Source organism: Oryctolagus cuniculus, chromosome 15, assembly GCF_964237555.1.
Source record: "Oryctolagus cuniculus chromosome 15, mOryCun1.1, whole genome shotgun sequence".
Classification (NCBI taxonomy): Eukaryota; Metazoa; Chordata; class Mammalia; order Lagomorpha; family Leporidae; genus Oryctolagus; species Oryctolagus cuniculus.
This window is the reverse complement of record NC_091446.1, coordinates 80,930,664-80,958,480: the sequence shown is the minus strand read 5'-3', so window position 1 is coordinate 80,958,480 and position 27,817 is coordinate 80,930,664.

The following is a 27,817-nucleotide window of genomic DNA, read 5'->3' as shown; positions in this document are numbered from 1 at the left end:
CCAGGCCAGCTCTCTGCTGTGGCCAGGGAGTGCAGTGGAGGATGGCCCAAGTGCTTGGGCCCTGCACTTGCATGGGAGACCAGGAGAAAGCACTTGGCTCCTGGCTTGGGATCGGCACAGCACGCTGGCCGTAGCAGCCATTTTGGGGGTGAACCAACGGAAGGAAGACCTTTCTCTCTGTCTCTCTCTCTCACTGTCTAACTCTGCCTGTCCAAAAAAAAAAAAAAAAAAAAACCTATTTGCAAGTGTGCAGTTGTACATTAAGTGGGTGAGCTAACATCAACTGGTAGTGCTGGTATCTCAGTCTATTTCCTCAGAAGCTGAAACTGTTAAAGGAAGTTTCTAAGTATAATGTCGCTCCCCGTCTTCATGGAGGAACAACACTAAACCCTGCCTAGGCTTCATATCCGAGTCACGGCACCATTATGTCGCTCCCCCTCTTCGTGGAGGAATGACACTAAACCCTGCCTAGGCTTCATATCCGAGTCACGGCACCATTATGTCGCTACCCCTCTTCGTGGAGGAACGACACAGGACCCTGCGCTGTTCTTTTGTCTGCTCGGCCCTTCCCGGGTTTTCTGCTGGTTCTTCCCGGGTTGGCTACCGTCCCTTCCACCTCCGTGGAAGGGCGGTTCCCCCTGCCACTTTCCCCACTTCCGCGGGGGAGCGGCACACCGCCGGCGGCCGGCTCTCTCGGGGGCTGCACAGGTGTTCCTTCAGATAGATGTTCCCCTTAGATGTTCCTGGTGCATGTTGTCTCTCTCCTCCTTTATAGTCCTCTTCCACCAATCCCAACTCTGCTACCCACATGCCAAGTACGCTGCTCTCCTCCAATCAGGAGCAGGTCCTACAGTTTATTGGTTGAACTGGAGGCAGCTGTGTAGAAGCTGTTTCTCCCTTCTCAGCGCCATATTGTGGGAGAGCAGATGCATAGAATAAGTCTTAATTCCAGTAACTTAGTCTAGTCCGAGTTGCTCCCCACAGTATAACACATAAGTAGATAAATACTAGGCAGACAGACATACAGACAGATGAGAGAGAGAGAGAGAGATAATAGATTGTCAGATAAGATATAGATAATAGATCATTATGTAGATAAGATATAGACAGATATTAGATCCTTAGAGTGATCGATGATAGATATGAATGAAGACACCTTTTTAAAAAGATTTTATTTATTTATTTTAAAGGCAGAGTTACAGAGAGGCAGAGGCAGAGAGAGAGAAAGAGAGAGAGAGAGGTCTTCTGTCTACTGGTTTAGTCCCTAGATGGCCTCAATGGCCAGAGCTGCGCTGATCCGAAGCCAGGAGCCAGGAGCTTCTTCCAGGTCTCCCACACGGGAGCAGGGCCCAAGGACTTGGGCCATCTTCTACGGCTTTCGCAGGTCACAGCAGAGAGCTGGATCAGAGGTGGAGCAGCCAGGACTCGAACCAGCGCCCATATGGGATGCCGGCACTGCAGGCATTGGCTTTACCGGCTACGCCACAGTGCTGGCCCCAAATGAAGACACTATTAAGAGGCCATGAAAAGAGCACAACTTGAGAATGATAAACAGATTTTAGAGATTGTATGTAATTGTCAAGATAACAACTCAAAGACATTCTATGAAATAAAGGATTTTCATGTATAAATCTAAAGACACAGCAATGCAGCTGATGCAACACATAAGTTAACTATTACTTTTTTGTGAAAATCACTTGACCTTAAGAACCACAAGAAAAGCCATTTTGCTTCACCCAGAAATTGCATATACAGACATTTTCTGAAAGAAGTAATTAAAAATAAGAAAATTACACATGCAAAAATGCTCATTATAATAATACTAATTACAGTGATTGAAAACTAGAGCTTTAGGGGCCGGCACTGTGGCGTAGTTGGTAAAGCCACCGCTTTCGGTGCCTGCATCCCATATGGGCGCTGGTTTGAGTCCCGGCTGCTCCTCTTCTGATCCAGCTCTCTGCTGTGGCCTGGGAAAGCAGTAGAAGATGACCCAAGTCCTTGGGTCCCTGCACCCGCATGGGAGACCAAGAAGAAGCTCCTGATTCCTGGCTTTGGATCAGCATAGCTCTGGCCATTGGGGTCATCTGGGGAGTGAATCAGCAGATGGAAGACTCTCTCTCTCACTGCCTCTCTATAACTATGCCTTTCAAATAAACAAATAAAAAAAGCCTAGAAGGACATGCTCAAGCTGACTTACCTCAAACGGTAGAGTTAGAAACATACCAGGGGATTCCAATTCAATCCCATCAAGGTGGCATGTACCAATGCCATCTCACTAGTCCCAGTGATCAATTTCTGTTCACAATTGATCATAATGATAGGACTAAGAACAAAAGGGATCACATAAACAAGACTAGTGTCTGCAAATACTAGATGATAGAATAAAAAAGGGAGAGAACGATCCAACATGGGAAGTGAGATACACAGCAGACCCATAGAATGGCAGATGTCCTAAACAGCACTCTGGCCTCAGAATCAGCCCTTAAGGCATGCGGATCCGGCTGAAATGCCCATGAGGGTATTTCAGGCATGGAAAGCCAAGACACTCTGGGGAAAAAAAAAAAAACCTAAATGAAAGATCTCCGCGAGTGAGATCCCAGTGGAAAGAACGGGTCATCAAAGAAAGAGGTACCTTTCTCTGAAGGGAGGAGAGAACTTCCACTTTGACCATGGCCTTGTCTAAATATGATCAGAGTCGGTGAACTCAGGGGGCTTCCATAGCCTTGGCGGCTCATGACAAGAGCCTAGGGTGATTACTGATGCCATAAACAAGAGTGTCAATTTGTTAAGTCAACAACAGGAGTCACTGTGCACTTACTCCTCATGTAGGATCTTTGTCCTTAGTGTGCTGTACATTGAGATTTAATGTTATAACTAGTACTCAAACAGTATTTTTCACTTTATGTTTCTGTGTGGGAGCAAACTGTTGAAATCTTTACTTAATATATGCTAAACTGATCTTATGTATATAAAGAGAATAGAAAATGAATCTTGATGTGAATGGAAGGGGAGAGGGAGTGGGAAAGGGGAGGGTTGCGGGTGGAGGGACGTTATGGGGGGAAGCCATTGTAATCCATAAGTTGTACTTTGGAAATTTGTATTCATTAAATAAAAGTGAAAAAAAAGCCTAGAACTTTAAAATGTTTAATAACGCAGGAATAAAAGAAAAGCTTAAAAGAAAAAAAATCAAGTGGTCCATAAAGAAATCTAAATTATGCTATCAATGAGCTACCAGTATTGTCTATCAGATTGGCAAAGTTTGTAAAGAGTGATGTCCGGTGCCACTTAAATTGTGAGCTAGCATCATTTTAAACGCTACCAGGGAGAATCGATATTGATTGGCACAGCACCCCTGATATCATGAAAAGTGTAGGGACAAATCCCACTGACTTCGGCCTGGTGCTTCTGCTTCTTGCTTAAGGAAGCAGACAACTGCACTTGTGTCCGTATAGCGGTGATGATTAAATACGAGGGCGTTTTCTTCAAAGCTCATGAAAATGGAATTAAAAGCTAAGTTGATTCTGGTGCAAACAATTTTGAAACCCATGCATGCAAAGGGATCTGCAAAAAGTTCATGGGAAACACATATTATGAAAATGAAAAACCATGCATGGACATTCAAAGTACATTTGTCGTATTTCTAAGTAGCAAAAACTAGAAATGATGCATGCCCTTTCGTGCACAGCTGAGTCACCAGAGGAGAGTTCCACCCTACTGGGGTACCAGTGGGTGTCCGCACGCTTCGTGGCCATTGAATTCAAGCTCTGAGTTCAAGCAGTGAGACAGCGTGTGTTGTGTGATCCCATTGGGTGAAGATGTGCTATTGACTAAGTGTGGATAAACATGCCTGTTGATATGTGAGGAATAGTATATGTCTTCCTGCTAACAGCAGCTATCTCAGATTTCTGGAGGGTTTGGAGAGATTTTTTTTTCTATTAAACCCTCAGCGTTAGTAGACATATTCAGTGCATTATCTTTTTAATCGGTGGTGGGGGTGGGAGGGGAGACCTAAACAACAATTTCCACCTTGGTGGGAGGAGGGAGACACCCTGACTTCAGACATCCGACCTCCCAACTCGGAGACCGCGGGCTTCTGTGTTGCTGAAGCAGCTGAGCAAACCCACACAGCCAGCGAGCAAATCAAGTGCAGACCCTCCCCTCGGGACCCCCCCCCCCCCCGCCCCGTGCGCAATCAGATCCGCACAGGAGGAGGCTGGGCAGGGTGTGGCCTGGCAGGTGTCTCGCCAGGCAGCGAAGCAGCTGTCCAGCTCCCTGCAGGGAACACAGTCTGGCTTTCAGTCTGGCCGACATTTTTCAAGCTCAAAAGCCATGAAGACAGCTTCACGCCAGGTATCTGGGAGTCAAAGCTTGAAGACATCAACACTTCGTGCTTGAAAACAAAACTGGGAAAAATACTGCTTCTGGAGCCTTGGGCGAAGGCTGACCCCGAGCAGCCGGGGCCGTGTCCCTGGAGCCCCCTCCCGTGGAGCTCTTTCAGGGGCCTGTGCCTCACTGTGAGAGCTCAGGCACGCACAGAGCACGCCCCGAGACGGCGGGAAGCTCCCGGATTCTGCAGCCCACGGGGTCACAGGTCTCAGGTCTCAGCAGCATGTACCTAATTCTGTCTCCTGGGCAGCTACTCGAGTTGGTTATGATTAAAGACACGGCCAAACCCTGCCACAGCACCAACTGTTCCTTTGCTTGTGGGCTGCCTGGAACCTCGGGGACACTGTTAAGACCCCTTTATCCTGAGACCCTAAATAGCACTTTGCATGCCCATGCTAGCCCACACAGATTTTATCTTCACCCTTATCAGTGTTCATAAGTCACTGCCCCTGGTTACCTTGGTGACGAGCATCATGGATATTTACAATTAAATAGCGGGACAGTCATTTCACCTGGTGCTTAAGACCCTGCGTAAAATACTCGCGTCCCATAGTAAAGCCGCTGAGTTTGCTGCTTCAGCTCCTGACGCCAGCTTCTTTTTAATGCAAACCTTGGGAGGCAGTGGCATCAACTCAAGTAATAGGCATCCTCCCACCCCTGTGGAAAACTCGCACTTAGTTACCAGCTGTGGTTCAAATACATGTTAAAGATTTATTTATTTATTTGAAAGGCAGAGTTACAGAGAGGCAGAGAGAGAGAGAGAGAGAGAGAGAGAGAGAGGTCTTCCACCCACTGGTTCACTCCCCAGTTGGCTGCAATGGCCAGAGCTGTGCCTATCCAGAGCCAGGATCCAAGAGCTTCCTCTGGGTCTCAGATGCAGGTGCAATGGCCCAAGCACTTGGGCCATCTTCCACTGCTTTCCCAGGCCACAGCAGAGAGCCGGATTAGAAGTGGAGCACCGGGACTCAAACTGGCACCCACATGGGAAGCTGGCACTGCAGGTGGTCCACAGTGCCGGCCTTTCAAATACATCTTAAAAATATATAAAACATAACTTAATTAGGTTAAATATATAACTAACTCTAGTAACACCAAGATGTTTTGCTCAGTTTCTTTCTTTCTTTTTTTTTTTTTTTTAATTTGAGAGGCAGAGTTACAGATAGAGAGAGAGGGAAAGTCAGAGAGAAAGGTCTTCCATCTGCTGGTTCACTCCTCAAATGGCCACAGTGGACATAGCTGGGCTGATCCGAAGCCAGGAGCTGGGGGCCCAAGCACTTGGGCCATCTTCCATTGCTTTCCCAGGCCACAAGCAGTGAGCTGGATTGGAAGAGGAGCAGCCAGGACATGAACCAGCGCCCATGTAAGCCGGCACTGCAGGCAGAGGCTTAACCTACTATGCCACAGTGCCAGCCCCTCAGTTTTTTTTTTTAAAGATATCTAACACAATGGACAATTGAATCAAAAGATAAATTTGTTTTGGTGCAAAATTTTTTTAAATTCTATCATTTTTTCACAATAAGAATGTCTATGAAATTTTTGAAGATCACTTGTATTTATTTTTGTGTAACATATTTCCATCTGTTCTTTTTTTTTTTTTTTAAGATTGATTTATTTGGAAGGCAGAGTGATAATGAACCAGGGAGAGACAGAGAGCGGTCTTCCACCCAGTGCTTCACTCCCCAAATGGCCGCAACAGCCAGATCTGGGTCAGGCTGAAACCAGGAGCCAGGAACTCCATCCTGGTCTTCCACATGAGAAGCAGGGGCCCAGGCACTTGGGCCATCTTCAACTGCTTTTCCAGGCCATAACAGGGATCTGGTTTGGAAGAGGAGCAGCTGGGACAGGAACCGGCACCCATATGGGATGCGGGCACTTCAGGCAGAGGCTTAGCCTACTATGCCATGGCGCTGCCCCCAGACACTATACATTTTCCCCATAGAAGAAACATTTGTAAAATTTGACCACCTATTGATGGCAAAGCTATCATCAGCAAACCTCAAATCTTTCTTCAGTCCAATACTGCCTGCGAATTTGTCATCTGCAGCCTTGGTTTTCTTTCTTTTTTTATTTGACAGGTAGAGTTATAGACAGTGAGAGAGAGACAGAGAAAGGTCTTCCTTCCATTGTTTCACTCCCCAGATGGCTGCCACGGCCAGGGTTCGCAAAGATCCGAAGCCAGGAGCCAGGTGCTTCCTCCTGGTCTCCCATGCGGGTGCAGGGCCCAAGCACCTGGGCCATCCTCTACTGCACTCCTGGGCCACAGCAGAGAGCTGGACTGGAAGAGGAGCAACCGGGACTAGAACCCGGCACCCATATGGGATGCTACCACCGCAGGCGGAGGATTAACCAAGTGAGCCACTGTGCCGGCCCCACCTTTGTTTTCTTGAGAGGTGTTCCTTCCATACCTGATTTTTTGAGAGGTTTTATCTGGAAGGGATGTTGAACCTAATCAAGCACTATTTCTGCATCTGTTGAGACGATCCTGTGGTTTGTGGTTTTGCCTCACTGTGTGTATTGATTTGTGAATGAGGGAGCTTCCTGTAATCCCTAAGATACAGCCCACTTGCTACTGTTGCGCCTTTGCTTTGGTTTTGCTGACAGCGTAATGTTGGCCTAATAAGAAGAGTTTAGCAGAGTCCCATCCTTTTCAACAGTTTGGAATAGCTTGAGAAGGACTGAAATTAGTTCTTTTTTTTTTTTTTTTTTTTTTTTTTTTTTTTTGACAGGCAGAGTGGACAGTGAGAGAGAGAGAGAGAGACAGAGAGAGAGAAAGGTCTTCCTTTTGCCGTTGGTTCACCCTCCAATGGCAGCCGCGGCCAGCACTGTGGCCTGAGCAACGTGCTGATCTGAAGGCAGGAGCCAGGTGCTTCTCCTGGTCTCCCATGGGGTGCAGGGCCCAAGCACTTGGGCCATCCTCCACTGCACTCCCGGGCCACAGCAGAGAGCTGGGCTGGAAGAGGAGCAACCAGGACAGAATCCGGTGCCCCAACCAGGACTAGAACCCGGTGTGCCGGCGCCGCAAGGCGGAGGATTAGCCTATTGAGCCGTGGCACCTGCAAATTAGTTCTTCTTTAAATGTTTTGTGGAATTTGTAAAGCCTTCAGGTAGTCCACTTTTCTTTGATGATAAACTTTTAATTAATCCCTCAACTGCATTACTTATCATGGGTGTCTTTAGATTTTCTGTATCTTCTTCAGTCAATATTTTTAAGCTGCATGTGTTTAGGAATGTATCCATTTCTTCAAAGTTTCCCAATTTGTTAGCATATAGCTGTTCCTAGCAACTGCTTCCCATCCTTTATATTTATTTCTGTGAGGTCAGTTGCAATGTTTCTTTTTTAACTCTGGTTTTTCTTTTCTCGTTTTCTTACTTGTTAGTCTGGTAAGAGGCTTGTCTACTTAGACTGTGTTTTCAAAATAACTCCATTTCGTCAGACTTTTGTGTTGTTTCTCTAGTTCCAATTTCATACATTTAAGCTCTGATATTTATTATTTCTCTTTTTAAAGATTTATTTATTTATTTGAAAGGCAGAGTTACAAAGAGACACAGAGAGAGAGAGAGGTCGTCCATCCACTGCTTTACTCTCCAGATGGCCACAACGGCTGGAGCTGGACTGACGAGAAGCCAGGAGCAAGGAGCTTTTTCTGGGTCTCCCACGTGGGTGCAGGGACCCAAGGACTTGGGCCATCTTCTACTGCTTTCCCAGGCCATAGCAGAGAGCTGGATCAGAAGTGGAGCAGCTGAGTCTCGAACCGGCGCCCTTATGGGATGCTGGCACTTCAGGCGAGGGCCTTAACCTGCTGTGCCACAGCACTGGCCCCTGATATTTATTATTTCTTGCCTCTCTACTAATTTGGGGTTTAGCCTGTGCTTGCTTTTCTAAGTGCTTGAGATGCATGGTGAATCTATTTACTTAAAATCCGCCTTTTTTTTTTATTCACGCACTTAGTAGTGCAAGCTTCCCTCTTAGTGCTGTTTTGCTTTTCCCCACCAATTCTGATATGTTGTGTTGTGCTTCATTTTCAGTATTTCATCTTTTACTTCCTCTTTCTTCACTCATCCAGTGGGCATGTGGGTGTGTTGCTGTCCAGTTTCCCCCTATTCGTAAAGTTTCCATTGTTGTTGTTGAAAATGTCTCATTTCATTCTTTTGTGGTCTGAGAAGATATGATTTTCATTTCTAAAAATGTATTGATTGACTTTAAACATTTTATTTGTGGCTTAGCATATGGATTGTCCTGGAGAATGCTTCCCGTGCTGATGCGAAGAATGTGTGATTCCGCACCTGTTGGATGGAGCATTCCGTACACGCTCGTCGGGCCCGTTGGTCTGTAGAATGGTTCAACTCTGCTGGGTGGGTTTTTGTTGATGTTCTCCCGGGGATGACCTGTCCAGTCAATGACAGTGGTTACTTTGCATAGGAGTCTACCTCTCCCTTCGGATCTAATAACACTTACCTTATATATTTGAGTGGTCTGGAGTTGGGTGTGTATTCACAGTTGTTATACTTCTTGCTGAATAGAACATTTTATAATATATAGTGGTATTGTTTGTCTCTCTTCACAATTTTTCATTTAAAATAAGTTTTATCTGAGATGAGCTGAGATAGCCCTGCTTGCTTTCGGTTTCCATTTGTGTGGAATATCTTTTTCAAACTCTTCACTTTCAGCCTATGTGTGTCATTTCCCTTGAAATGAGTTTCTTGTTGGTAACATATACTTGGGTCCTGTTCTTTTATCCATCCAGTCTATATACCTTTTGATGGGGAGTTTAATCCATTTATAACCAAGTTTATTAGTGATAAGTAGGAAGTTACTTATGTCATCGCATTAATGGGATTTTATCAAACTAAGGAGCTTCTGCACAGCAAAAGAAACACTCAACAGAAGGAGAGATAAGTGATGGAACGGAGAAGATGTTTGCAGGCTACTTATCTGACACAGGATGAACACATGGAACATACAGGGTGTCGCTCCCCGTCTTCGTGGAGGAACGACACAGGACCCTGCGCTGTTCTTTCATCTGCTTGGCCCTTCCCGGGTTTGCTGCTGGTTCTTCCCGGGTTGGCTACCGTCCCTTCCACCTCCGTGGAAGGGCGGTTCCCCCTGCCACTTTCCCCACTTCCGCGGGGGAGCGGCACACCGCCGGCCGGCTCGCTCGGGGGCTGCACAGGTGTTCCTTCAGATAGATGTTCCTGGTGCATGTTGTCTCTCTCCTCCTTTATAGTCCTCTTCCACCAATCCCAACTCTGCTACCCACACGCCGAGTACGCTGCTCTCCTCCAATCAGGAGCAGGTCCTGCTGTTTATTGGTTGAACTGGAGGCAGCTGTGTAGAAGCTGTTTCCTCCCTTCTCAGCGCCATATTGTGGGAGAGCAGATGCATAGAATAAGTCTTAATTCCAGTAACTTAGTCTAGTCCGAGTTGCTCCCAGTTGCTCCCCACACAGGGGTCTCAAAAAACTCGACAGCAAAAACGCAATCAGTTCACTTAAGAAACGGATAAAGCATTTGAAAAGACATTTCATATGAAATGAAGAAATTTCATTGAAGAAATACAAATGGTTAGCAAATAAATGAAAAAAAAAATGCTAGATTATCATCAAAATGCAAATCAAAAGCACAATCAGAAATCACATCATTCCTGTTAGAATGGCCGGTACAAAATAGCCAAAAAATAGCAAACGCTGACAAGGATGCCAAGAAAGGGGAGCTCTTAAAACATTCGTGGTGGGAATGCAAATGAGTACATCCCCATGTAAATTCCTTTAAAAATAGAAATAGCCCTGCCATATGATCCAGCAATCCATCACTGGGTATATATCCCACAGAAATGCAAATATTTCAAAGAAATTTCTGCACCGCCACGTTTACTGCAGCACTGTTCACAACAGCCAAGATATGGAATGAACTTAGCTGTCCACAGCAGTTGCATGGATAGAGAAAATATGCACAGAGGAATAGTATTCAGTTATAGAATGACATCCTGCCATCTGCAGCAACATAGACAGAACTGGCGAACATTATGTTAAGCAAAATCAGCCAGAAGCAGAAAGACAAGCACTCCATGTTAACTCTAGTATGTGGAAACTTGCTAAAAGGAAAGTGAACTACGGGAGGCTGGGAGAGGTGGGGGTAGTGCTAGCAGAAGGTCGGAGAACAGATACCAAATCATAGCAATATAAGAGGAGCAAGTTCCCAGTGTTACACAGCACGGTGGGGGTGAATGTAGTTCGCATAAACCTCTTATCACTTTCTGAGCAAAAAGGAGACAGAAACCCCAAAGCCCCCATCGTAAATTACAACAAAGAAGGGGGAATGGTCATTGCATTGATTAAATCACGTGGCATCCCAGAAGTATGCACAATTATTGTTCATGGAAAATTTCTGAAAAATATTTCCAAAGGAGGTACAGTAAATAAAAATATGCTAATTTTTTAAATTGTATCATATAGATTTCTATGGTATTTTTTGGTTTCAACTATACAGATTCTCCTTTTGACTCTGTTCGTAATGTGTGTTTTATTTTGCAGCCATTTTTATGACTAAAAAAGCAGTAGAGGCTCTGTCAGATGTTGAAATGGTTTTCTAATATTTAGAAAAAGCAAAGCCCTGTGTCTCTGGCAGTTCTGCAATCATAGTGAGCTTACCTCCGCTGCTCTATGAATGAGGGAACTTCAGAAGCTTAGGGAAAATAGAAACAGAAAACAAGTTTATTTTTGCTGCAAAAAAAATCGAAATCCATGCATATTTTTTCATAATACACATTTTGCACAAACTTTTTGAAGACCTCTTGATGGGCTGGATTTCAGGGGCTTTTTGGTACCAAAATACACTTCTCTGCCCGTTCCACCTTTCCGCGGGGCTTTCTGCAGTCCCTTCCTATGTGGTGGTGGTGGCTGCGGTGGGGGGGTGTGACCAGCAAATGAGAAGGCTGCAGAGACAGCAGGTGACAGAGGATGTCTACACAGCTCTGAAGCTGCAGCTGCATGTTGTATCAAGAAACAGTAAGTGCAGGGGCCGGCACTGTGGTGTAGTGGGCTAAGCCTCTACCTGCGGCACTGGCATCCCATATAGGCACCAGTTCATGTCCCAGCTCCTCCACTTCCGAGCCAGCTCTCTGCGATGGCCTGGGAGAGCAGTGGAAGATGGCCCAGGTCCTTGGGCCCCTGCACCCGCGTGGGAGACCTGGAAGAAGTTCCTGGCACCTGGTTTTGGATCGGCACAGCTCCAGCCATTGTGGTCATCTGGGGAGTAAACCAGCAGATGGAAGACCTCTCTCTCTGTCTCTTCCTCTCTCTGTCACTTTACCTCTCAAATAAATAAATAAAATCTTGAAAAAAGAAACAATAAATGCATACAATTGATTGCATCGTATCTGTGTTTTGGGGCTGTCATTGGTGGGCACCAGGCTGACCCTCTTGGAATTTCAGGGCTGTCTTGCTCTGCAGCCTGCCTGACTTCTGTGGCTTTCCAGAAGCTGATACCTGTTCTTGGTTTCCCCCAGGCATTTCAAGTGTGAAAGGTCAGGGCCCCAGCCCTGAATCCCTCAGTCAGAAATCTCCCTTGTCTTCTGGCAGACTGCTAACAAGAGGAGGTGGGCTTTTCAGGGTAACACCTGTCCTTCCAGCCCAGTGCCTCCAACCAGACCCCCCGACATAGACATGGGGCTCCGACCCTTGTAGGATACCCCCACTTCTCAGCCCCGGCTTGTCTCTCCCCGCCTGCACCTGCCCTGAGTCTGACCCCGTGGCGGCCCCTTCTTCTCTCTGCCTTGCTCTTGCTCTTTGGACGGCCCTCTGATCTGAGCCCTTGGCCTTCTGCCTCAGACACAACTCCCCCCTTCCTCTGTCCTGACCCTGCCCAGCCACCCTCCTTCCTGGAAGAAGCCCAGACTCCCCGGTTCCCAGCCCTGGGCCATCGACACAGCTGACAGTCCCTGGCCAGACCCACTCTAGTCCTTCTCTGCTCTCCCTCCCCTACCATGAAGATAAGGGCTTGGAGCCTGACCAGTGTTTGCCTGGCTGCTTTGGCCAGTGGGACATGGAGCTCCATGGTGTTTGGCCCTCATCACGGTGTGAAAAACTATGGGTTGTGGTCACGAGGGGGTTTTGAAATCCTCCTGGCTGATCACCACCAGTGTATTTTTAAAGGAACAGACGAGAGTGGCAAAGACCGAATTGTCTCCTGTGTGGTCAGGGTTGGTTTGCAGTCGTGTTTATGGACTGAATTTTGGCCTTGTTGGGGCAGAATTGTGTCCCTTCCAAATTCTTATGTTGCATTCCTAAAATCAGCACCCCGGAAAGTGACTGTTTAGAAATGGGGAACTCTAAGGTGGAATTAAGGTTAAATGAGGCCATGAGGGTGGTCGCTGATCCCATGTGGCTGGTCCTTCTAAGAGGAGACGAGGGCATAGACACGCACAGAGGGGGACCTGTGAGAAACAGGGAGAAGTCAGCAGCCCCCCTGCAAGCTAAGGAGGGCAGCGGTGGAAGAAACTGCACCTGTCCTTGACCTTGAACCCTGCCCTCCCCCCTCCAGGACTGAGAACCACGCTTCTGTGGTTTCAGTCGCCCCTCCTGCGGTATTTGTCACGGCGGCTCTCGCATCCTGTCATTCTTACAGGTGGAATCAGCCCGTGCAGTCAGATCGCGGCTGCTGGTGACGGTCTCCGGCCACCCTGGAAGCTCCGGAGCTCACCAAGTTGAGCAGAACAGCGTTTGGCTTCTCCGTTTTTGCAAGCACAGCTTTCCTCTGGTGGGGGGAGAGCTCTCAGCATTGCCTGTGCGTGTGCCTGGGTGCCACGCTTGTGTGCAAGGGCTTCTGAGCAGTGCCGAGCTCTGAGAGCCAACAGCCAGGCAGACAACGCAACTACGGCACGTGGGAGCCAGCCACGGGCGTCTGGAGCACGCTGCACGTGGCAGCAGAAGGTTTAAAAAAAAAAAAAGAACTGGGTGTTTGAATACGCCAGGCCCTGATCTCCCTAACACTGGGTCCCTTGTGCAGTGAGATACCGTGAGTGAGAGGCCATCAGTGTGTCCAACCCTGGGCCTTTCCTCCCATCATCCGCCCCGAGCACCATCGCAACATAAACGCGGGCCAGGCTGCCCCAGCTCCTGGCTGGGCCACGGCACGCTCACTGCAGCGTGTTCCAAAGGTGAGTCCATAAACCCCGTCCCCAGAGCACCGTTAACGGCGCCCTCACCTTGGCAGGGCTATTTTGAGCATCCAAGGGCCTCCCTCGCACGGTCGTTTTGTAACCTCCAGCGCCTGCCGCTAAAGAGTTTTCTGTCTCCAAAAATAATCTCCTGGTGATGGCTAACATGATCCCGACATAATTCATCCTCTCCAAATAAGTGAAAGGGAGCGAATGCCCAACTCCTGGCACAGCCACAGAGCGGGCCTTGGAAGGGGAGGTGGCCATGACTTCAGCCCTTGGCAGAAGGCTGCAGGCCGGACGGGGAGCCAGGCGAGAGTTGGGAGCACCGAGCCCAGGGCGCCTGGCATGGGCAGGGAACAGACTAGCTCCTCCAGGCTTCTACCCAGAGCTTTGGGTGTCTGTCATCTGAACTGGCCACACCCCCATCCTTGGATGTCACCAGGATTGCACTTTTCAAAGAGCTTCTCCAGGGGTCCCTGGGCCCTGGGCTGCTGTCCCCACGTGGTCTGGCCTGAGCTGTGACTGTAAGAGTGGGTCTTTCCTGGCCCCACTTGGTACATCCCTGACCCGGAAGATTAGACTCTTGAACATGGCTCCACCCTACACTTAGTTTTATTTGCGGCTGATGGTCAGGGCTGGAGCTGCCTTACCTTGTGCAAAGAGAAATGTTCTGTGCTTCTCCATGCGGGCTCTCTGCTCATGCCCCCTTGCCCACGCAGTTAGGATTCCTTGCTCCCAGGAAGGGAAGGCGGATGAAGCTCACAGTGGAATGGGAAGACTCTTCACCATCTTCAGTGGGTATCCAGTTACAGCAGCCCTGGGAGTGACAATTCCTGCACCCACTTGGCAGGTGAGGAGACTGAGTCCCCGGGGTCCATAACTCGCACGTGGGAAGGGGGAGTCCAACCCAGTCTGCTGAAGCTGGAAAAGAGATTAGAATCGGTGCAGAAGGAGACAGGGAGCGATGTGGAATGAGCACAAGAAAGCTGCAGGGGCTTGCCCGAAGCTAAGGTGTGTGTGCACGGTGTGGGGCAGGAGGAGAGTCCAGAAAGCAGGTCCTGGCGGTGATCCTTGGCCAACCCCAGGCTCATCAGTGTGAGAAGTGAGGCCCACCAGGGTCTGTGCTTTGCCGTGCTGGGACGCGCAGGGCTCGAGGTCAGGTCCAGCCCCGTGATTTACTGGCTGGGTAGCTCTGAGCAGATCTGAGTCCTCATGCAGAAAATGCAAAGGGGGCTGTATGTATGATACTGGTCTTGGCCCCCTCCCTGCTCTGGGCAAGCCTCCTCCCTCCCCCTGACCCACGTGGCCAGCCCGTGGACAGCGAGCACCTCCCCCCCACCACGTGGCCAGCCCGTGGACATCCAGCGCCTCCCTCGCGGCTCCCACCCTTGGAGGTGTTGAGGTCCAACGGAAAATGTAAGCTCCCTCCACAGAGCTCCCCTTGTTTGAGTGAACTGGATCTTTATTTTCCTTTTACAAGCAAAGAGCTTTTCATTAATTTGTGCCAGACCATTTAGTACACTCTACAGCGTTCTTGTTTCACTTAATTTTCTGGATTTCCAAGAAAGTTTCAGGACTTGCTTGGGTGAAAGGCCTTGCAGGGATTCGGAGCAATAAGGAGAAAAGGAGCGGCAATTTCTTTGCGACCGGACTCCGGTTTAAGGATCTCACCAAGAAATAAGCACATTTGGGTGCATAGTTGTGGGGGGTAGAATGGGGTAAGGGGGGGGATTTCCAAGGGAGTCCCTGTCTTGGTTGTTGATGGACACTCAAGCTGGAAATGTGATGTCATTGTGGAAACTCACGGGCTTGTTCTATGTTGGGTCGTTAACCAGCAGTAACAGCCATAGGAGGCAGGGACGGAGAGGTTTTCGAAGTAGTCGTGGTAAGCACCCAGCCCACAGGGGAGCTGTCCCTGCTGAGGGCAGGCACCCGGATTGTCCTCACCCAGACGGGTGAGGACCCTCCATTCTATGGAAGACCTTGGAACACACAAAGGCGGGATCTGTGCAGCTGGGCCTTGCGTTCAGGGGTGGGAAGAAGGGACTTGGGAATGCTCTCCTCCATCCGTTAGGCTGGGGCCTGCACGCTTTGCCTCCTCCCTCAGACCTTCCTTAGACTGCTGACTCCCATTCCCAGCTGCACATTCGAGTTACCACAGAGGGCCGAAGCCCCCAGCCCCATCACAGCTCCCTGAGTGACATCCACCTGCAGCCGGGACTCAGAACACCTGGGCTAGAAGGCTTTGCAGCTGTCACTCCATCAAGCTGGGGGAGGCTGGAGGTGGCAGAGGAACCTGCCCAAGGGGACCCGCCAAGGCTGGGGCCTCCCTGTTCCCAACCCCTCTGGTCCCTGCGTAAGCGCCACCTGAGTCTGCTGCTCTCTGTGACACTCTGTGACATCTCCCCTGAGTGTGGAGATGGCCTGGTCCTTCTGAGGCCCCGCTTCCCCCTGCCTCCCGCACTCCCTGCACTGTGGATCTCCAATGTCGCTCTCTCTCTCTTCCCTGAGCCCCAGAGGGTGTGAGGCTCACAGGACGCTGGCATCACTCTGTCTGTCTGAGGTCCAGAAGTGAGCCCTGAGGGCTGCTCCCTCTACATCCTCTATCCCGGTCACCCCGAGATTGGAGGGGCCATCCCCTGCAGTTGTCACTCTTGAGCCGATGCTTGCTCTGACAGAGGCCCGTGATCTCCACCCCCCAGGCAGGGACACTGTCACCATCGGGGCAGGGACACCAAGCCCTACTGGGTGCCACCTGAAGTCCAGGAAGGGGCCGTCATGAGCAGAGCCGGGGCCAGATCCAGGCAAGCGCAGGATCAAGGGGAAGCGTTCTGAAGATATCACTGTCACAACGTGTCCCATGCTGGGTGGCTTAAACCACAGACTTTTATTCTCCCCACAGCTGTAGAGGCTGGGAAATTGGATCTCAAGGTGCCGGCCTGCATGGTCAGGTCCCAGGGAGGATCCAGCTTGCAGACGGCTGCCTTCTCCTTGGGTCTTTACATGGGGGAGGGAGAGAGAGTCTTCGTCCCTTGCTAGGACACAGATCCCATCACAGAGCCTTGACCTCCATGGCCTCATCTGGCCCTAATTACCCCCCAAAGGCCCCATCTGCACGTGTTGCAACACTGGGGCTAAAGGTTTCAACAGGTGGATTTGGGGAGACATAGGGAAGTGAGGGCTTGAGGGCCAGGGAGAGAATGTGCGCATCTCGGGAGAGCAGCTGTGTGGGGGGGACGTCCTGCCAGGCTGAAGGCCCCTTGCTAGGCTGCGGTGTTGGGGTGGGCCATGCTACCACGTCGGAGTCGGGCACGGGGTGGAGGCTGCCCCTCCAACGTCTCATCTGGGGCCCCCTGAGTGATGTCAAGAGATGAGAGTGAAAAGCAGGGCGACTCCTCGTTGGAAGCAGTGGGAGGGTGAGTCATTTCACTGGGTTCTTTAATGATGTCTTCCTGGATGGCCGAGCCTCCACCCGTCTCCGCAGCACCACCCGCCCTCAGCAGCCAGCAGATTTGGCGAGCACGGGTTCTGTGCTGGGAGCTGAGCTGGGAGCAAGATGTGCCAGCTTCCTTCCCCGGGGAGCTCACACTCGGTGCAGGGGTGGGGGGTGGCGGGGAGGGCACACAGATGGCAACAACCACACAGTGGCACACATGGGAGGTGGAGGGCAGAGCCTCCCTGCAGGTGGACCTGTGCCTTCCTCCCTGGTTACCTGGTGGGAAGACCGGCTGCAGATGGGAGGCAGGAGAGGAATGTAGGCAGGGGCTCCCCCAACTCCTTACTGTGGGCCTGGGCTGGCCGCACCCCTACCGAAGGCCACCTTGCCTCCCCGTGTCCACAGACTTGAGGACAAGCGGGCAGCCGTCTCTGGAACCCATCACTGCTGGACTTGCCAGGTGTGATGTGGGAGCTGGGACGAGGGTTTGCTTTAGGCCCTGCCTGATGTTGCTGTTGGCAGCGGTGAGGACGGGGAGGGCCTCCCACGCACGCACTCTACCCAGCACGTTTCCAGGGCTGGCGCATGATCTGGCGCAGAGGAAGCGAGAAGTCAGCAACAGGCAGAATATTCTCATCTTCCCGAGGAAGAGGCAGCCTCAAAACAGGTGAGCGACTTCTGCCGCGTGACACAGGGCCCCCGGCGTTTGCCCGTGCTCAGAGCCCGCCGGGTGCGTGTGTGCATGTGTGTGTGTGTGTGTGAGCATCCTCCAGCCACAGACCCGTGCCACCCTCCCAAGCCCTCTTCATGCCTGGTGGGTCCCTTCTGGCTCTCCCACTCTGTGCTGGATGCCCAGCTGACTGGCTGGACTCCCCGCCCTGTGATTGCTTTTCCGTCCTTCATGTGCAGTGGTGGCCAGGACTGGGGAGCAAGCAAAGGAGCTGGAGAAAGCAACACCTCCCTGGGTGGTGCAGAACCGACTCCAGGAGCTGCCCGGGGTGCACAAACAGGCCCTTCCCAGCTGGCCTCACGGGCTCCCCTGGCTGTCCATGGTCTGCTCCGTTCCAGGCCGCTGCTCCAAGGCGAGTGTGTGCAAGTCAGGGGCTGGCAAGCTGGTGGTCAGATTCTCAGTCCCGGACAAGCCCTGAGGGTCAGGTGCAGCACATCACCCCAGCGTTTAGCTGTTCGTACATTGCAGGTAACCCTGTTGTGCCCAAGTGCACTCAAACTGTGTGTGCGTGTAGAGGGGAAGGTGCTGAGTGAGTTGACTGAGCGTTTAAGAGAAACAGCACTAATGGGCTGTTTGCATTTGTTGTTCCTTACCCAAGTTGCTACCCTACTTCCTCCAAGTCCTTACCACCCGGGACTGGACTTGGCTAGTATGAAGGTATTTCAGCAAGTTCATGGAAAAACGGCATTAAGAGACCTGTGTGTGGGAGCGGGTGCTTGTCACAGTGCTCGGTCCCTCGTCAGAGGGCCTGGGCTCAGTTCCTGGCTCTGCTAATGCGCACTCTGCTGATGACAGCTCAAGTGGTCGGGTCCCTGCCATCCACACAGGAGAACTAGATATGTGGAGGAGACTGGTATCATGCAGAGAGTCACATCTGGCTAAGTTACTAAAGTCACTGGGCTGGTGGACGGGCAGAGGTGATGCTGCCCCTCTTACCTTACCCTTGGCCGTGATCTCTGTCTGCAGAGTGGCCCTCACCAGGCTTGCTGGGTTAACATCCCACTCATCTATGTCCACCTGCAAACCCGGAGACACAGAACCTGGCATCAAGTTCTTTAATGGTTCTGTGGGTTGGCTGGACTCAGCTGGCCGGCTCTCTTTCACATAGCTGCAGTCGGAGGTCATCTGGGGCTACAGTCATCAACATCGGCTGTAGGCTGGACATCCAAGATGGCTGTTTCACACATATGCCTGGTGCCCAGACTGAGGTGGCTGCAACAGCAGGGGCCTCAGAGCCGCCCCATGGGGCTGGCGTGGGCTACCTCGCTTCAAGGTGGTTTCAGGAGACTTGTGCTTCTTCCATGACATCAGACTCTGTGGATGACATGAGGACGTGGATATTGGGGCACAGGGTTCATTGGGACTCCCGTGGAAGCCAGCTCCTCCGGGTACAATGAGGGGCAATGGTGGAGCAGATCTGGTTCTGTTTTGGTGCACTCACCTTGTGGAGCCAAAAATAGCCAGTGCAGGTCACCTGGTGCACCAGCTCTGACTGAGACAGGGGCTCCTAGAGTCCAAAGGATCTGGCTCCATGTCTGGGCAGACTCCCCACTCCTGGAGTCAGCCTGCCATCACCATTCTGAAATGCTCCCGGTTCAACTCCATTCCTTGTTTCCATGCATTCTGCAATGCTGTTGCCATAGCAACCTCCCAGCCCTGTCCTTGGCTCCTTATCTTCTGTAGCCATTTCTCTCCCCTTGGTTTCATTGTCCCCAGCCTGCATGGTTGCCGGGACGATCCTCATCCCCTCTGGTTCTCCCATAGAGGAACATGGGTAGAGACCACTTCTAACACCCAGGAAGAAGAAAATGGGTCTGCTTTGCGTGAAGTCAGCAGTCGGTGCTGTATGTTGGATCTCTGAGCTCCATAGGCTGCTGTGAGGTTTTCTGGCCTCATGTATGGGTGCGTGTGTGTGTGTGTGTGTGTATAAGTAAATGCTAATATATACATATATAATAATATTTACATAACCATAAATAAACTTCACTCTTTGGAGGTGTGTCACTCAGGGACTCTTAGTAGGTTCACAAATTGTGCAATTATCTTTCCTATCTCATTCCAGAACACGTCATCACCCTCCCCCAAGGCCTCCTTCCCATTAGCATTTACTGCCCATGCCTGCCTCCCCTTAAACACCTACAATCACTAGCCTGCCCACTGTCTCTACGGATTTGCCTGTCCTGGACATTTCCTATGAAGTACATGAGAGCCGTTATGCCACGTGTGGCTTTTTGTGTCTGAATTAGTTCTCTTGGGATGAATTCTCAGGTTCCTCTATGGAGTAACATATATCAGTACTTGATTCTTTCCTAAATTTACTTTTATTTGCAAGGTGGTGAGAGAGAGAGAGAGAGAGAGAGAGAGAGAGAGAGAGAGAGGAGAGAGAGAGAGAGCAAGCTCCTATGCCCTGACTTCCCACATTCCCACAACATCCAGGGTTGGGCAGCAGTTGAAGCCAGGAGCTGGTACTAGAATCCAGGCCTCCATGCAGGTGGCAGAAACCCAATGACTTGGCCATCACTGCTGCCATCCAGTGGCGGCACTGGCAGGAACCAGAGCTGGGATTTGAACCCAGGAGCTTCAATGTGGGACATGGGCACCATAACGGCTAGGTAAAACACCTGCTCCTGTTTTTTATGGCTGAATATTATTGCCCACTGCATGGATGTGGCACGTTTTTCTTGTCCATTCATTCTTTGATGTACAGAGTTTGCCTCCATTTTTTAGCCATTGTAATTCACGCCATTGACGGCTCATACATGTTTCTGCATAGCCACATGTTTTCACTTCTCTTGAGCATATACCTAGGAGAGAATCATAGAATCCTGTGCCAACTTTGTGTTTAACTTTGAGAATCTGTCGAACTGTTCTCTGAAGTGGCCTCACCATTTTACATTCACCAGCCGTGTTTGAGGGTTCCGACTTCTCCACGTGCTCACAGATGCTCAGTAGTGTCTGTCGTTCGGACAGACAGTCGCCACCCTGGTGGACGTGAGCAGTGCCGCATTGCAGGCTTTTACTGCCCACAAATGGACATAAGCACCAGTTGGTCCAGGTATGACCAAGCGTGAGGTCACAGAGGCAGAGCTGTAAACTCAGTGCCTAACAAGGGGCATTTGTCAGCCTTTCTGCACAGCCAAGTCCAAAGCTTCTGTGCTGGCACAGAGCTCTCCGTGAGGGTTCGGACCCAGGGCCGACAGGCTCCTGGATCATGGTCACTGGAACTCTGGATTCCTACAAGAAGGCTGTAGTCCCCCCCACCCCCTTAGCAGAGCCGATCAGATGAGGTTATGGTTACCAGGAACTTGACATTCTGTCTGTGGGGGTGGGGTCTCACCCACATGTTTGAGTCCAGACAAAAGCAGACCCAGGTAGGGCACGACCTTGACCTTGAGGGCAGCGTCTGGCCCCCGTCTCAAAGACAGTCTGACGGGACTGTGGACCCTTAGCTCCTTGCAACTCTCCTACTTTCAAAGGAAGAAAATCGGTGCCGGCGCTGTGGTGCAGCGGGTTAATGCCCTGGCCTGAAGCGCCGGCATCACATATGGGCGCCGGTTCTAGTCCCGGCTGCTCCTCTTCTGATCCAGCACTCTGCTATGACCTGGGAAAGCGGTGGAAGATGGCCCAAGTCCTTGGGCCCCTGCACCCACATGGGAGACCCAGAAGAAGCTCCTGGCCCTTGGCTTTGGATCGGCGCAGCTCCGGCCATTGCAGCCATCAGGGCACTGAACCAGCAGATGGAAGACCTCTTTCTCTGTCTCTACCTCTCTCTCTAACTCTGTCTTTCAAATAAATAAAATAAATCTTTAAAAAAAAAAAAGAAGAAGAATTGGCCGGCGCCGCGGCTCACTGGGCTAATCCTCCGCCTGCGGCACTGGCACCCCGGGTTCTAGTCCCAGTTGCACCTCTTCCAGGCCAGCTCTCTGCTGTGGCCCAGGAAGGCAGTGGAGGATGGCCCAGGTGCTTGGGCCCTGCACCCGCATGGGAGACCAGGAGGAAGCACCTGGCTCCTGGCTTCGGATCGGTGCAGCGCACCGGCCGTAGTGGCCATTTTGGGGGTGAACCAACGGAAGGAAGACCTTTCTCTCTGTCTCTCTCTCTTACTAACTCTGCCTGTCAAAAAAAAAAAAAAAAAAGAAGAAGAAGAAGAAGAAGAAAATCAGCAGCCCCTCCTGTTTGTTTCCTAGGGCTGCCACCACAAAGCATTATGATCTGATGGTGTCAGTGGTAGAAATTTATTGTCTTAGACATTGGGGGGCCAGAGTCCAAAATCAAGGTGCTGATCACAGGTGGGGCTGTCTCGCTGGCTTCTAATGACTTCCCGCCATCCTGGGCATTTCCTGGCCCACAGCTGCGTGGCTCCAGTCTCTGTGTGGGTCACCACACTCCTGGCTTCCATCTGAGCATTGCTGTGTATCCGTGGGCCTCTTCCCTGTGAATGCATCTGTCTCCGTTTTTGGTCACATCAGATCAAGGGTTCGCCTTCCTCCAGTAAGAACTCAACTTACATGTTAATTACATCTGCAAAGACCTTATTTCCAAATAAGGTTACCTTCCCAGAGACCAGCAATTAGGGCTTCAAAGTATCTTTTGCGGAGGGGACAAAATTCAGCAAGGCTGTTGCAGCCCCCGGGTGATGGACATGAACTCGGCTGCCAGGGGTGAAGCTGCCGCTGGGGCTGCCCGCCCCCAGGGCACAGGTGCTGGCTTGGACCATCTCATGCGATTATCTCAATAGGCCCATGAGGTAAGTGCTGTTATTAGCTACACCTGTAGCTAAGGTTGCGAAAACCAGGGCGATCCAATAACTTCCATGGACTCCGCAGTGGGTTAAGCCACCCCTTGTGATGTCAGCATCCCATATCAGAACCCAAGGTCCGGTCTGGACTGCTCCGCTTCTGATCCAGCTCCTTGCTAATGCACCTGGGAAAGCAGCAGAGGATGGCGCAAGTACCTGGGCCCCTGCCATCCAGGTGGGAGACCCGGATAAAGTTCTGCTCCTGACTTCAGCCCTGGCTGTCACAGCTATCTGGGGAGTGAACCAGTGAATAGAAGATCTCTCTCTCTCTCTCTGACTCTCCCTCTCTCTGTAAGTCCACCTTTCAAATAAATAAACAAATCTTTTTTAAAATGAAAAAAATCTCCGCAGATCTAACGGAAGCAGGCTTTCTGGGCCTCAGCAATCCCCAATGCCTTCCCCCCAGCCTCTCTGCTTATCTGTGCTCAGCACGCACCCACCTGGGAAGATTGTCTACCCTGGGGGGGGGGGGTCAGTCCCTGTCCCCGGGGACAGTCACACACGGAGTCTTGGTTAAAGGCTTCATTTAGCCCTGCCTTGAGGCGTGCACAGAGAAACGTTTTCTTGGGCAGACTTAATTATTGCATCAGAAGAAAAAACACGCTCTGCTGTGAGCCCTGGGGAGGGGCAGGTGCCGGCTCGGCTTCCTGTAATTTTCATTACCAGTAATGACATTTTCCACCATCCCGGATCCGCAGGGCTATTTTCATCCCCCTCACGTCCCTCGTCTAAACAGCGCAGCCATCTAGCCAGGGCAGTCTTGCTATCGGTTTTTATAGATTTGAGGAATTCTAGGGTATTTTGAAAGATCAGCTACGGATGCTTAGACCCTCAGGTGGCCACAAACCCACAGCGAAAAGCACTGGCTGCTAGAGACCTTGTGAATCCTAAAGATTTCCCAAGAAATGACTTGCACTGTCTCCCTGGAACAAGCCTGTGCGGCACAGGTCCCCTTTTGTCTTCCACGAGGTGTTCAACCTGGGCTCACAGGGAAACCACCAGAAAAGAACCCAGGAGTCTTGAGCCTACCCGGACCCATTACCTCCGACCCCTGGGGAGGGACCACAAACCTGTGCCGTCTTTATAGCATCCGCCCCACTGCAAAGTTCAGACCCATGGCTGTGCTGCTGGTTTGACGATGAGGGTCCCACCTGGTCTGAACGTTCGAACTGCCTGGAAAGATAAAGGAACCCTGCACCGTGGTGGCGGCGGGGCGGGGGTGGGGTGTGTCCTCAGGCTCTGATTGAGTCAGTCTGGGGCCAGGGCAGAGGATCACCCAGGTCTGCGGATCAGCTCTACTCAAAGGAATGAAGGAGCCCACCAAGTAGCATTTGCATATGCAAATATACTCGTTTTGCAAGGTGCTTACTCACCTGTCCTTGAGCTCTGCTCTCAGCCTCTGGCTCCTCCAGAATCTCACTGCTACTCCCTGTGGGGGACTCACAAGGATGATTTCTCATTGTCTGGAGCAGCGCCCCCACAAGGTCCTGGTCCCTTTGAATGCACAGAGGGGGAGCCACGTGAGCACTGAGGCAGGGGTGGGTGTGACGCAGCCACAAGCCATGGACTGTGGACCACTACCAGCAGCTGAGAAAGGCAAGGAGCAGATCGTCCCCTTGGGCCCCTGGAAGGAACGCGGCCCAGCTGACACCAGTTTCAGACTTCTGGAAATTTGTGTGTGGATTAAGCCAAATCGCTAGTGATGTGCTACAGCAATATAGAAGAGGAATACAGCAGGATAACTCAGCTTCAGGATTGTGAATGGAATCGGGAACATGTCTGTGTGGCTGGCTCTCACCCACATCTCCCTGGGTGACCCACGGAGTTAACGTCCGTGCTTGGGGGCAGAACCCTGGCACAGAGATTGGAACACTAGTCGGGACATCTGCATCTGAGTCCGAGGGCCTGTGTTCAAGTCCCAGCTCCACTTCCCATGCCAGCTGCCTGTGAATGCATGGCCTGGGAGGTAGCTCAAGTGCTCGGATTCCTGCCTCCTGCGTGGGAGACCCGGATGGAGCTCCTGGCTTAGTCCATCTCAACCCCAGCTGCTGTGGGCATCTGGGAAGTGAGCAAGCATGTGGGAGCTCTCTAACTCTCTCTCTCCATCATCTGTTCTCCCAAACCCCTGGCTCTCTCTGACCTCAGTCTGAGGACCAAGGCCCCACTTGCTGCTGAGCACCGGCCCCTCCACAGTGGCCCTTCCTGACGGGCACTGAGGATGGCCAGAAGGTCTTATATGGAGCTATTTCCAGACCCTCTGTTATTTGTCTTTGTCCGTCAGAGAGCATCCCTCGTAACTCGAAGCAGCACATGACAGCAGCCCCCAGCCTCCCTACAAGGGAAATGCATGGGCCCAGCCCCAGGCCATGGTCTTAGAGTAGAAACGAAGAAATGGGAGTTGCCTCTCTGTCCTTTGTCACAGCTAAGCCCAGGTCCAGGGACACCTGCTATGGCCAGGTATGGCTAGACGGGTGGGCGGGTTTTGTGTTCCTACTTCCTGCCCGCTCTGTAGCACCCCTCATCATAGCATCATGGTCTGAGGCTCACCAGGACCCCCTTCATCAACTGGACGAACACATAGGCTGGGTCCTTCTGTCCAGAGCAACTAGAATTTCCCCTTCAGAGTTCATCTCAGGCATCGTCTCTTCCAAAACCTCCCCTCTGGGGGCAGGGCCGGAAGGGTTCCACTGGAGGAGAGATTGGAGTCGGGGAACTCGCGGAGAGGTCGATGGATGGACTGTCCATCAAGCATGGCGGAGTTAGAGGGAGCCTTGGGAGGCGAGAGGCTCTCTGAGCGGTGGTGCTAGATTATGGTGGGACACTGCCCCCTCAGTCCCTGAACGGGCAGAACTCTCAGAACCCCGGATGTATCCCAGATGACCCTCCCCATGGAAATGGGCCCCAGTAGCTTGCTGGCTGAGCTGATGTGATGGGAGTGACAAGCTAGGGTTGCATGGAAACAAGCCGGAGGCTCTCCCAGCCCCTTGCTTCCGTGCTGTTGGGGGGACTAACATCACATGGAGGGGCCCCCAGTGGGTGAAGGACCTGCTGAAGGCTGGGTCCTCCCTCCCACAAGCAGAGCCACCCATCAGGGCCTGGCCACGCCAGACCCCGAGCAGGAGACGCGGTCACAGCTGTGACGTTTAGCCGCTGCGTCTTGGGGTAGAAGACTCCCCAAGCCGTTCTGCAGGAACCCTGCTTCTGCTGCCTGAGGCTCACCAGCTGGAGCGGTTTTACTTCTCCCGAGTGCGGTGCCCACCCACTCTCTCCCTTGCGGTCACTCCCCACCTCCTGCTGTCCCTACAGACAAGCCCAGGGTCGCCCACCATCTAAGACTCTCTACAGGTGTCCTTTGGGGACGACGGTGGGATAATAGAGTGGTGGGCACAGGGCAGTGACATCAGGAGGTGGCGATCTCCCGGTTAGATGGCACCAGGGAACTTCCTGCGACTTGCGCACCAAACTCTTAACTCCTGACCTGCGCCCTGATCCCCGCCCCAGAGGCCACTCAGCAGGGTAGCCAGGGTCCCCCAGGGGCAGCTCCCTGGAGCTCTGCGGGCTCTCCAGGTGCACCCTCCAGCCAGGGGACGGTGGCACTTATCATCACCTGGGGACCGTGCCCTCTCAGCTTTGACCCTCATTGCCCTGCCCCGGGGGTGGGGGTGGGGGTGGGGGTGGAGTTGGTGGCTGAAGCAATGGCGTTCAGAGCCACAGACTTCTGGCTTTGACATCTGTGGGAGAGCCCCAGATCCGAGGGCTGATTAGCGGTGTTCGGTGTTCGCTCGGATGAACCTAACCCCTGACTCTGGAAAGACAAAGGCGGAAGCCTGGGTACCGGTTAAGAGAAGCAGGAGCCAGGCTTGAGGTCGCCTTGCATTCAGGAGCCTCCCGGGCAGGAGAGGGGGAGGCGGAAGGAGAGCAGACGGATTTCTGGCTGCAGCCACAGCGCAGAGAGCCAGCAAAGACAAAGCTCATCACGCTCCCTGTGTGGGGTTTGGAAGCATTGCTGAGCGGCTCCTGTTTCTGGGAGCAGGGGTAAGGTGTGGCCCCAGGGCCCTGCTCAGAGCCTGTTTAAGACCCTCACAGCTTCTGCATGCTGGGCTCCTCTCTCTGCAGAGAAAGGAGGCTGTGGTTCCCCCAGGGGTCACCCTGTACATCAGGGTCTTGCTGGGGGTCTCAGATCGGAAGTCTTACCAGTGGGGGTTTCAAAACAGAAGGTTTCCTCTAAGCTCCCGCTGGGAGGTAGCAGCAGAAGCCTCACCGATGGAGGCTGAGAGGACAGCTCTGTGACAGGCAGAGCTGGTGGGAGCGGGTGGCCTTCGAGAAGCAGCTGTGCAAGCCTGCCGAAGACTCGTCTGTCTCTCACCCCAGCATCACCCAGGCAGGCAAGCTCTCTGCTGGGCGGGTGGATCCCGACAGGGCCACCTCCAGGGCACCCCAGGGTGCACGTGGAGACCACAGAGGACTCCCTCTCCCTCTCCATGGTGCACATGGGGTTTGCATGGGAGGTCATCCCCACCAGCAAACAAGGAAACAGCCTCAGGAGAACCTGCAGGATTCAGGAACTCGGATGCGGGTGAGCGGGTTTTGAGCGTCGCCCCACAGCCTGAGGAGTGACAACCAGAGCGTGGGAAGAGCGTGCATCCCAGAAGGTATCGGGGAGTAGAGTGAGGCCATGCTTCCTTACCTCTCGCAGGGGCTCCAGTACTCCAGGCAAGGGTGCCCACTGTGGCAAAGCGAGGTCCTGCCTCGAGGTAACCCAATGGTTCCGGCACCCTGAGTGTCAGGAACACAAAGCAACCCAGGGCCAGCGCTGTGGCAGTAGTAGGATAAGCCTGTGGCAGCTCGTGTGGGCGCTGGTTCGAGTCCCGGCTGCTCCTCTTCCGATCCAGCTCTCCGCTATGGCCTGGGAAAGCAGTGGAAGATGGCCCAAGTCCTTGGGCCCCTGCACCCATATGGGAGACCCAGAAGAAGCTCCTGGCTCCTGGCTTTAGATCAGGCCAGCTTCAGCCATTGGGGCCATCTGGGGAGTGAACCGGCAGGTGGAAAAACTCTCTGTCTCTCTCCCTCTCTCTCTATAACCCTGCCTCTCAAAAAACTAAAATCCTAAAAAACAAAAAACAAACAAAAACAACTTGGAGTTACTGTGCAAGGAAGTTAACAGCAGTCCAGACTTTTTGGGGTTGAAACAAATCAGGGTCCCAACCCTGGTGCTGCCCCTTCCTGCCAGGGAAATTCCAGGCAAAGCATGTCTCCTAGCTTTTCTATTGCTGCCTTCCCCATGGGTAAAATCTGTACCATGTCGCCACC